General features: G+C 45.9%; 1 protein-coding gene across 5 annotated transcripts in view; it reads left to right on the top strand.

Moving 5' to 3' along the window:
- LOC112224722 (AT-rich interactive domain-containing protein 4B) overlaps nt 1–8,726 on the top strand; it is a gene marked incomplete at its 5' end in the record, with an annotated part of 111,647 nt that overhangs the window by 1,142 nt on the left and 101,779 nt on the right. For all 5 annotated transcript variants that reach the window (XM_042305691.1, XM_042305690.1, XM_042305688.1 and 2 more), the window contains 1 exon segment: nt 6,707–6,786.

Genomic DNA, 8,726 nt, shown 5'->3' with positions numbered 1-8,726 from the left:
TTTGTTGTCCTTATGCCATTTTGACACAACTTTGGAAGAATCCTTGGGGTCATTGTCCATTTGGAAGACCCATTTGCAACCAAGCTTTAACTTCCTGACTGATGTCTTGAGATGTTGCTTCGAAATATCCACACAATTTTCCTACCTTATGATGCCATCTATTTTGTGAAGTGCACCAGTCCCTCCTGCAGCAAAGCACCTCCACAACATGATGCTGCCACCCCCGTGCTTCACGGTTGGGATGGTGTTCTTCGGCTTGCAAGCCTCCCCCTTTTCCCTCCAAACATAACGATGGTCATTATGGCCAAACAGTTCTATTTTTGTTACATCAGACCAGAGGACATTTCTCCAAAATGTACGATCTCTGTCCCCATGTGCAGTTGCAAACTGTAGTCTGGCTTTTTTATGGCGGTTTTGGAGCAGTGGCTTCTTCCTTGGTGAGCAGCCTTTCAGGTTATGTCGATATAGGACTCGTTTTACTGTGGATATAGATACTTTTGTACCTGTTTCCTCCAGCATCTTCACAAGGTCTTTTGCTGTTGTTCTGGGATTGAATTTGCACTTTTCACACCAAAGTACGTTCATCTCTAGGAGACAGAACGCGTCTCCTTCCTGAGCGGTATGACGGCTGCGTGGTCCTATGGTGTTTATACTTGTGTACTATTGTTTGTACAGATGAACATGGTACCTTCAGGCATTTGGAAATTGCTCCCAAGGATGAACCAGACTTGTGGAGGTCTACAATTTTTTTTCTGAGGTCTTAGCTGATTTATTTTGATTTTTCCCATGATGTCAAGTAAAGAGGCACTGAGTTTGAAGGTCGGCCTTGAAATACATCTACAGGTACTGCTCCAATTGACTCAAATTATGTCAATTAGCCTATCAGAAGCTACGACATCATTTTCTGGAATTGTCCAAGCTGTTTAAAGGCACAGTCAACTTACTCTGACCCACTGGAATTGTTATACAGTGAATTATAAGTGAAATAATTTGTAAACAATTGTTGGATAAACTACTTGTGTCATGCACAAAGATGTCTTAACCGACTTGTCAAAACTATAGTTTGTTAACCATAAATTTGTGGAGTGGTTGAAAAACGAGTTTTAATGACTCCAACCTAAGTGTATGTAAACCTCCTACTTCAATTGTATATAGTACCCCACTACTGTTCAGAGACCATATAAGCAGGGGGGTGTAACAGACAGCATCTTGTTATGAAATTACACTATGCAGTCCCTGATCAACAGTAGTGCACTATATAGGGATTAGGGTGTCAAAGTAGTGCACTATATAGGGATTAGGGTGTCAAAGTAGTGCACTATATAGGGATTAGGGCACCATTTGGAACTCGTATAAAAAATAAAAATAAAAACTTTATTTAACTAGGCAAGTCAGTTAAGAACAAATTCTTATTTTCAATGACGGCCTAGGAACAGTGGGTTAACTGCCTGTTCAGGGGCAGAACGACAGATTTGTACCTTGTCAGCTCGGGGATTTGAACTTGCAACCTTCCGGTTACTAGCCCAACACTCTAACCACTAGGCTACCCTGCCGCCCCATGCTGCACTTCACTGGCATAGTGAGGGAACACAGCTACTAGCACTATAGCACTATAACACTATTACACTACAACACTGCAACACTACAGCACTACTACACTACAACACTATAACACTACTACACTACTACACTATAACACTATTACACTACAGCACTACTACACTACAACACTACTACACTACTACACTATAACACTATTACACTACAACACTACTACACTACAACACTACTACACTACAACACTATTACACTACTACACTACTACACTACAACACTACTACACTACTACACTATAACACTATTACACTACAGCACTACTACACTACAACACTACAACACTACTACACTACTACACTATAACACTATTACACTACAGCACTACTACACTACAGCACTACTACACTACTACACTATAACACTATTACACTACAGCACTACTACACTACAACACTATAACACTACTACACTACTACACTATAACACTATTACACTACAGCACTACTACACTACAACACTACTACACTACTACACTATAACACTATTACACTACAGCACTACTACACTACAACACTACTACACTACTACACTATAACACTATTACACTACAACACTGCAACACTACAGCACTACTACACTACAACACTACAACACTACTACACTATAACACTATTACACTACAGCACTACTACACTACAACACTACTACACTACTACACTATAACACTATTACGCTACAACACTACTACACTACAACACTACAACACTACTACACTACTACACTATAACACTATTACACTACAACACTGCAACACTACAGCACTACTACACTACAACACTACAACACTACTACACTACTACACTATAACACTATTACGCTACAACACTACTACACTACAACACTACAGCACTACTACACTACAACACTACTACACTACTACACTATAACACTATTACGCTACAACACTACTACACTACAACACTACAACACTACTACACTACTACACTATAACACTATTACACTACAACACTACTACACTACAACACTACAGCACTACTACACTACAACACTACTACACTACTACACTATAACACTATTACGCTACAACACTACTACACTACTACACTACTACACTACAACACTATAACACTACTACACTACTACACTATAACACTATTACACTACAGCACTACTACACTACAACACTACTACACTACTACACTACTACACTATAACACTATTACGCTACAACACTACTACACTACAACACTACAGCACTACTACACTACAACACTACTACACTACTACACTATAACACTATTACGCTACAACACTACTACACTACAACACTACAACACTACAACACTACTACACTACTACACTATAACACTATTACACTACAACACTACTACACTACAACACTACAGCACTACTACACTACAACACTACTACACTACTACACTATAACACTATTACGCTACAACACTACTACACTACTACACTACAACACTACAACACTACAACACTACAGCACTACTACACTATAACACTATTACACTACTACACTACAACACTACAACACTATAACACTACTACACTACTACACTATAACACTATTACACTACAGCACTACTACACTACAACACTACTACACTACTACACTATAACACTATTACACTACAGCACTACTACACTACAACACTACTACACTACTACACTATAACACTATTACACTACAACACTGCAACACTACAGCACTACTACACTACAACACTACAACACTACTACACTACTACACTATAACACTATTACACTACAGCACTACTACACTACAACACTACTACACTACTACACTATAACACTATTACGCTACAACACTACAGCACTACAACACTATAACACTACTACACTACTACACTACAACACTACTACACTACTACACTATAACACTATTACACTACAACACTACTACACTATAACACTATTACGCTACAACACTACTACACTACAACACTACTACACTACAACACTACTACACTACTACACTATAACACTATTACACTACAACACTACTACACTACTACACTATAACACTATTACACTACAACACTACAACACTACTACAGACCTAAGATACCTCTATCATCAGTAAAGTAGATTATTGTCAGTGTCGAGACCTCTCCATCATCAGTTGGAATATTTTGTCGTAAAATAGTTGTCAAAGTTGGGTCTTTGATCAAATTGCTTTTCCACTAAAAACAATGGATTCATATGGCTGGTTGTTGCATTGTAGATACACAATGCTGCTCAGCTGAAATGAGAAAACAGCTGTTTGTTTTACTTTGTTTTTGTTTAACAGTTACACACACTGTGTTTAATGAGAGTCAGCTATCAGGGTTCTTCAGACCTGTTTCTTTCCTCACCTTAGTTTCCACAGGTCAGTACACACAGACACACACAGACACACACAGACACACACAGACACACACAGACACACACAGACACACACAGACACACAGACACACTACAGCTACAGGGCTGCCTCGTAGTTCAATACTACAGCTACAGGGCTGCCTCGTAGTTCAATACTACAGCTACAGGGCTGCCTCGTAGTACAATACTACAGCTACAGGGCTGCCTCGTAGTTCAATACTACAGCTACAGGGCTGCCTCGTAGTACAATACTACAGCTACAGGGCTGCCTCGTAGTTCAATACTACAGCTACAGGGCTGCCTCGTAGTTCAATACTACAGCTACAGGGCTGCCTCGTAGTACAATACTACAGCTACAGGGCTGCCTCGTAGTACAATACTACAGCTACAGGGCTGCCTCGTAGTTCAATACTACAGCTACAGGACTGCCTCGTAGTTCAATACTACAACTACAGGGCTGCCTCGTAGTACAATACTACAGCTACAGGGCTGCCTCGTAGTACAATACTGCAGCTACAGGGCTGTCTCGTAGTACAATACTACAGCTACAGGGCTGCCTCGTAGTACAATACTACAGCTACAGGGCTGCCTCGTAGTACAATACTACAGCTACATGGCTGCCTCGTAGTTCAATACTACAACTACAGGGCTGCCTCGTAGTTCAATACTACAGCTACAGGGCTGCCTCGTAGTATAATACTACAGCTACAGGGCTGCCTCGTAGTTCAATACTACAGCTACAGGGCTGCCTCGTAGTATAATACTACAGCTACAGGGCTGTCTCGTAGTACAATACTACAGCTACAGGGCTGCCTCGTAGTACAATACTACAGCTACAGGGCTGTCTCGTAGTACAATACTACAGCTACAGGGCTGCCTCGTAGTATAATACTACAGCTACAGGGCTGCCTCGTAGTTCAATACTACAGCTACAGGGCTGCCTCGTAGTACAATACTACAGCTACAGGGCTGCCTCGTAGTTCAATACTACAGCTACAGGGCTGCCTCGTAGTACAATACTACAGCTACAGGGCTGCCTAGTAGTACAATACTGCAGCTACAGGGCTGTCTCGTAGTACAATACTACAGCTACAGGGCTGCCTCGTAGTTCAATACTACAACTACAGGGCTGCCTCGTAGTTCAATACTACAGCTACAGGGCTGCCTCGTAGTACAATACTACAGCTACAGGGCTGCCTCGTAGTACAATACTACAGCTACAGGGCTGCCTCGTAGTACAATACTGCAGCTACAGGGCTGTCTCGTAGTACAATACTACAGCTACAGGGCTGCCTCGTAGTTCAATACTACAACTACAGGGCTGCCTCGTAGTTCAATACTACAGCTACAGGGCTGCCTCGTAGTACAATACTACAGCTACAGGGCTGCCTCGTAGTACAATACTACAGCTACAGGGCTGCCTCGTAGTTCAATACTACAGCTACAGGGCTGCCTCGTAGTACAATACTACAGCTACAGGGCTGCCTCGTAGTTCAATACTACAGCTACAGGGCTGCCTCGTAGTACAATACTACAGCTACAGGGCTGCCTCGTAGTACAATACTGCAGCTACAGGGCTGTCTCGTAGTACAATACTACAGCTACAGGGCTGCCTCGTAGTTCAATACTACAGCTACAGGGCTGCCTCGTAGTACAATACTACAGCTACAGGGCTGCCTCGTAGTACAATACTACAGCTACAGGGCTGCCTCGTAGTACAATACTACAGCTACAGGGCTGCCTCGTAGTACAATACTACAGCTACAGGGCTGCCTCGTAGTACAATACTACAGCTACAGGGCTGCCTCGTAGTACAATACTACAGCTACAGGGCTGCCTCGTAGTACAATACTACAGCTACAGGGCTGTCTCGTAGTATAATACTGAGATGGATGGAGGAAGAGAGGTGAAGAGGTGGAGGAAGAGAGGTGAAGAGGTGGAGGAAGAGAGGTGGATAGAGGAAGAGAGGTGAAGAGATAGAGATGGATGGAGGGAGGGAGATGCAGATCAACAGAGATGGGCAGTGGAATGAACACTTCTGAAACCCTACCTCTTCAAAGAGTATCTTAGCTAATCCCACAGCACCACCTCCTCAAGTCTAGACTGTGTTGCCTGTTAGCTAGGACTCCCACTGCTACTGCTCTCTGTTCCTGTGTGTGTAGGAGGGTTGTCCGTGTTTGGAAGGCAGACCAGCGAGTCTCTTTACTCACGTATAAATGCTCATCTTTGCAAACTGTTAGCCTCTCATGTCTTCATTTTGAAACGACATATTGGAGAGTTCTGTCGACCATGTCCACTTTGCTCAGTGCTACAGTATTTCTGAAGAGCCATAGACTCACTCTCTCACCATCCATCCATCTCTCCCCTGTCCACTCTCTCACCATCCATCCATCTCTCCCCTGTCCACTCTCTCACCATCCATCCATCTCTCCCCTGTCCACTCTCTCACCATCCATCCATCTCTCCCTGTCCACTCTCTCACCATCCATCCATCTCTCCCCTGTCCACTCTCTCACCATCCATCCCTCTCCCCTGTCCACTCTCTCACCATCCATCCATCTCTCCCTGTCCACTCTCTCACCATCCATCCATCTCTCCCCTGTCCACTCTCTCACCATCCATCCATCTCTCCCCTGTCCACTCTCTCACCATCCATCCATCTCTCCCCTGTCCACTCTCTCACCATCCATCCATCTCTCTATATCTCCCTCTCCAGGTCATCACCCCAGACTGCCATGAAGAGGCCACCATAAAGAAAGACACCGTCTTCGTTCGTTCCTTCAAGGATGGCAAATTGTGAGTAATCTAAAGTGCTGCATTATAAAACACTTATTTGCATTGTAATGATGTGTAACATGAACCTGTAGAGTTGTTGGAAGTACCCCAGTTAGCAGTCACGCAGGGAGAAGTCTCTGAACAGACCCCACATAGCAGCCACGCAGGGAGAGGTCTCTGAACAGACCCCACATAGCAGCCACGCAGGGAGAGGTCTCTGAACAGACCCCACTTAGCAGGGAGAGGTCTCTGAACAGACCCCACATAGCAGCCACGCAGGGAGAGTCTCTGAACAGACCCCACTTAGCAGGGAGAGGTCTCTGAACAGACCCCACATAGCAGCCACGCAGGGAGAGGTCTCTGAACAGACCCCACATAGCAGCCACGCAGGGAGAGGTCTCTGAACAGACCCCACTTAGCAGGGAGAGGTCTCTGTACAGACCCCACTTAGCAGGGAGAGGTCTCTGTACAGACCCCACTTAGCAGGGAGAGGTCTCTGAACAGACCCCACATAGCAGGGAGAGGTCTCTGAACAGAACCCACTTAGCAGGGAGAGGTCTCTGAACAGAACCCACATAGCAGGGAGAGGTCTCTGAACAGACCCCACTTAGCAGGGAGAGGTCTCTGTACAGACCCCACTTAGCAGGGAGAGGTCTCTGAACAGACCCCACTTAGCAGGGAGAGGTCTCTGAACAGACCCCACTTAGCAGGGAGAGGTCTCTGAACAGACCCCACTTAGCAGGGAGAGGTCTCTGTACAGACCCCACTTAGCAGGGAGAGGTCTCTGTACAGACCCCACTTAGCAGGGAGAGGTCTCTGTACAGACCCCACTTAGCAGGGAGAGGTCTCTGTACAGACCCCACTTAGCAGGGAGAGGTCTCTGAACAGACCCCACATAGCAGGGAGAGGTCTCTGAACAGAACCCACTTAGCAGGGAGAGGTCTCTGAACAGACCCCACATAGCAGGGAGAGGTCTCTGAACAGAACCCACTTAGCAGGGAGAGGTCTCTGAACAGAACCCACTTAGCAGGGAGAGGTCTCTGTACAGAACCCACTTAGCAGGGAGAGGTCTCTGAACAGACCCCACTTAGCAGGGAGAGGTCTCTGAACAGAACCCACTTAGCAGGGAGAGGTCTCTGTACAGACCCCACATAGCAGCCACACAGGGAGAGGTCTCTGAACAGACCCCACTTAGCAGGGAGAGGTCTCTGAACAGAACCCACTTAGCAGGGAGAGGTCTCTGTACAGACCCCACATAGCAGCCACGCAGGGAGAGGTCTCTGAACAGAACCCACATAGCAGCCACGCAGGGAGGGTCTCTGAACAGACCCCACTTAGCAGGGAGAGGTCTCTGAACAGACCCCACTTAGCAGGGAGAGGTCTCTGAACAGACCCCACTTAGCAGGGAGAGGTCTCTGAACAGACCCCACTTAGCAGGGAGAGGTCTCTGAACAGACCCCACTTAGCAGGGAGAGGTCTCTGAACAGAACCGACTTAGCAGGGAGAGGTCTCTGTACAGACCCCACATAGCAGCCACGCAGGGAGAGGTCTCTGAACAGACCCCACTTAGCAGGGAGAGGTCTCTGTACAGACCCCACATAGCAGCCACGCAGGGAGAGGTCTCTGAACAGAACCCACTTAGCAGGGAGAGGTCTCTGTACAGACCCCACATAGCAGCCGCGCAGGAGAGGTCTCTGAACAGACCCCACTTAGCAGGGAGAGGTCTCTGAACAGAACCCACTTAGCAGGGAGAGGTCTCTGTACAGACCCCACTTAGCAGGGAGAGGTCTCTGAACAGACCCCACATAGCAGCCACGCAGGCAGAGAGAGGGGAGGTCTCTGAACAGACCCCACTTAGCAGCCACGCAGGGAGAGGTCTCTGAACAGACCCCACATAGCAGGGAGAGGTCTCTGTACAGACCCCACTTAGCAGGGAGAGGTCTCTGAACAGAACCCACTTA

This window comes from Oncorhynchus tshawytscha, linkage group LG24 (assembly GCF_018296145.1).
Source record: "Oncorhynchus tshawytscha isolate Ot180627B linkage group LG24, Otsh_v2.0, whole genome shotgun sequence".
Classification (NCBI taxonomy): domain Eukaryota; kingdom Metazoa; phylum Chordata; class Actinopteri; order Salmoniformes; family Salmonidae; genus Oncorhynchus; species Oncorhynchus tshawytscha.
This window is presented reverse-complemented; position numbering and strand designations above follow the sequence as displayed.